Raw genomic sequence first — 4,208 nt, 5'->3', positions numbered from 1 at the left:
CACGTCATCGTATCCCAATTGCGTGGATCGATGTTCATGATATCAATCACTTGATTGTCTGGTCCAGGCTCGATTATTTACAGACTGCCGTCATAAAGCCTGAATATTGCCGAGTGCGGCGTTAAACAACAAACCAACCAATCTAAGAAGCTGCTGACCCTAGACCTCCTGCAGATGCTGACAGTATTTGGCCATCTGTACCATCAAGTCCCCTCTGTTGGGCCATCAAGTCCCCCCTACCATTGACAGATGTTCTGAAACTGAAGCTGAGACACTGCGCCAGACTTGTTGTCAGAGTAACCAGACCTACTGATTTGAGAGGACTCTCAGGAAAGAGTATTGTAAAAAAATATGGTATCATCCTCAGTATCCTTTGAAATGATTAGGGTAGATAATTCAAACATAATTCAAACAAGATCGGGTGGTCAGGCTCACTGACTTGGTTGATGCATGTCATCGTATCCCAATTGCGTGGATCGATGTTCATGATGTCAATCACTTGATTGTCTGGTCAAGGCTCAATTATTTACAGACCACCGTCACATAGCTGGAATATTGCTGATTTCGGCGTCAAACAACAAACAAACAAACAAAAACTAGTCGAAGAGACTCACTCAAAGATACGGACATATTCCAAGAGTCAGCGATGTTGATTTTATTAATTGTTCTGTATATTGTATTTGCATGATTACTACATGTTTTATGGTATTTTCAGATTTAAGAAACAATATTGTTGTCGCATGTCAGTTCTCTTGTTTTACGTTCAATTGTATGAATGTCAGAAACTGACTGTAGGTATACAGGCATAAGACTTTACCTTTTCTGAATGTAACAGTTCCATTTTGTTGAGGAACTTCCTTCATCCTTGTGTACTCATTTTAAGATATTCAAGGGAATGTATTTGTTGTACTATAGTGATAATAATCATATTTCTCTGGTAGCAACAAAACGTTAAGGTCTACACCTTTTAATGTAAGCACATGTATCACGTGTGTTGTTTTATTACGATGGTTATAATTTAGTTCAAATATGTGCAAGGTATTTATGATAAATGTTCATAGCAGTTTATGAGAAGAAAAAAAAGAAGTCTTGCATATGTTAGTTTTCATTTCACCACAGATTAAGGTTTAGTGTTTTGTAACGACGCCGTGCAAAAATACTACAACACCATATTATTACAATGTGATATTTAAATAATACAATTATAAAAATTGGCTTATTTTTGTCTCTCTTAAAACTTTTTACAAGTTGCTTTTTCTTATTTACCTTAATACAGAAATGTTTCAAAATGTGTTTTGTTCGAGTGGTTTCACTTTGAAAAGATAAGGTTGATGTAGCGAGTAGTTAGGTTACAATTGCTGTGACTTTGTTCTGATGGTTATAGTTGAATTATATAAGGGAGATAATCCCGTTGGCCTTTACCGAAGATGGTATACCGATGAGAGTTACTTCCCTTGGGGGATAAACGATGGTATCGAACAATGTAGTTCGTCTTGAATCTCCCCGTGCAATATTGGTGATAAATAGCACCCTAATACGGGTACATGGCACATACGCCACAGTAACTTTAACCAGTTTGTTTCACCGTGATTTTCCGCCGATTTAGGTGGTGTCTTCTATTAATAACGAGTCTGATTAACTAACTGAAGAGTTTTGTCCGAAAAGAATGGACTGTTTCTGTTATTTTTCTGACATTCTGTGCCCTTGAAACAACTCAGGACATGCTGGATGTTACGAACAAATAATCCAATATAATCACTGGTTAAAGAATGATATACCCTACAATCACCACTACTGTTCCAGCATGTCTAAAGCATGATGAACGGGTAGAGATGGATCTTGGATACCTTCTTTCCACTGGTTATTTTAATAACATGACACCAAGGATACAACACGTCCAGATGTTCGTCACCTTTGGCGTGTAAGAATCCCGTGACCATGTGTTCGAATCCCGTGCAGGTTGGTTTCACAACAACTATAAGCGATCAAGACCTGCATTTCACACTTTGCAAACGGACATGCAGTAAAAAGCAGCGTTAGACCCAATTCACTAACTCACTCAAGTGATAATTACACCTAAACAATTTGAACAGAGCAACAAAGAAGCAGACAACAGATTCACATTCACAGCAGAGTTTTATTAAACGTTTCACTGGTACGTGTTTATAACAGGCGCGATACACATCAGATGGAGACGAAGGCTGCTCAGTGATGCATAGCTAGCGAGTGGAGGGGTTGGCTGCGGATCTTCCTGTGAAAAGACGGAAAAAATATATGAACAAAGTTAACTGGGATGCAATATTAAGCAGATAGCATGTGACACTGCATTTTTGATAAAATACTTTATTTTTCTGAAATCGATGTTTCACCTCTTGTTTAATCATTTCTGCCTCAATTCCTTAGGGTTTTGCCAAGAATAAAGTATGTGTCGTGATTTGTCCTAACAAACCGTCTCTGCGAAACATACTTGAAACATGCCGATGATTTCTCTGAGCAAACGGTGGACTTATAAGAAATGAATCAACGGCATTATCAATATTATCAATTTAACGCAGCGTTTGACACAGGACAAATGTCTAATCATATACTGATACTATTACTGACATGTTATGACGTTTTACATGAATATGCGACTTTAAGAAATCCACATTTACTTTGCGATACGCAGCGTATCGCAAAGTAAATGTGGATTTCTTAAATGCTGTTCTGGTGATGATAAAAGCGGTCTCAAGTTTTGCGGCCAATTCAGAGGCGATTCAAATGGAATAGTGTGGAAATAAAGCTGGGACCCTGAGTTACTTACCCCACTTGGAGATTGCGGGGCAGAATAATCTCCCCACACGACCATGTTTCGACCGTGTGGGTCGTTGCTCATGCAGTCAATCACCCGTTTCCCCGGTCCAAACTCGATTACTTACATACTGCTTTGATATAGCTGAAATATTACTGAAGAACATTCACTCACTCACGCAGTTAAGTCTATTCAAAGGGGACTACAGTATCGGCCACTCTCTTGATGACCGGAATATTTCTAAACACTCGTCCGTAGAGCCGGAGGCGGTCGGGTAGCCTAGTGGTTAAAGCGTTCGCTCGTCACGCCGAAGACCCGGGTTCGATTCCCGACATGAGTACAATGTGTGAAGCCCATTTCTGGTGTCCCCCGCCGTGATATTGCTGGAATATTGCTCAAAGCGGCGTAAAACCATACTCACTCACTCACTCACTCCGTAGAGTCGATGAATGCGCCTCCAGCTTTGTACAGTTATGTAGGACATCAAGGAACTCTAGGACATAGTACTAGGATATTGTACCTGTTCCCCACTGGACTCGCCACATGCACTCATTCATATCACAAATCAACCTTTCGCAAGCAATGTAATGGATACATAAATATATCTGCAATTCAGTCTTAATGAACTCACGTGAGTACTGTCGGCGTTGTCGAAACTGAAAGAATGGCTGTTCTGGTGTCATGAGGATCTGTAATAAGTGCTCATGTCTAGCTCACTGAAAACCTCCTCCACACACTCCGACTGTCTTCGAGTCCAATGTAAGAACTCGTGAGACATATCAGTGTGCAAAACTGGTACAATTAAATTACACTGGGATTGTCACATAGAATACATGAACATGAATATCCGGGGTAGAATAGGTCTTCAGAAACCCATGCTTGCCGTCAAAGGCGACTGCTTGTCGTAAGAGGCGACTAACGGGGACGGGGACAGGCTTGCTGACTTGGTTGATGCATCACATCGATCCCAATTACGTGGATCGATGCTCATGATGTAAATGACTGGATTGTCTGGTCCAGACCGCCGTCATATAGCTGGAATATTGCTGAGTGCAGCGTTAAACAGCAAACAAACAAACAACAAAGTATATTCAAAGAGAGACTACAGTATCGGGCAGTATCTTGATGTCCATCGTCGTGACAGGGCCGGAATATTTCTAAATCTCGTCCGTTGAGGATGAATGCACCTCCAGCTTTGTACAGTAACATAGGACATCAAGGAACTCTAGGACATAGGACCAACTACTCCGACATTACATTTCAAGGAGGTGCGGGTGACCAAGGGATTGGAAGCTGTGCAGTCGCGTTGTTCACCGTACCTTGACCCCTATGACTGGGGGTTCGAATCTTGGATCTCAAATACGATTTAATTTGCGTCCCGCGTACAACACTGCTGAGTCCCGAAAATCCTCTAAAT

This window comes from Haliotis cracherodii, unplaced genomic scaffold, assembly GCF_022045235.1.
Source record: "Haliotis cracherodii isolate W230 unplaced genomic scaffold, xgHalCrac1.p SCAF_11, whole genome shotgun sequence".
NCBI lineage: Eukaryota > Metazoa > Mollusca > Gastropoda > Lepetellida > Haliotidae > Haliotis > Haliotis cracherodii.
This window is presented reverse-complemented; position numbering follows the sequence as displayed.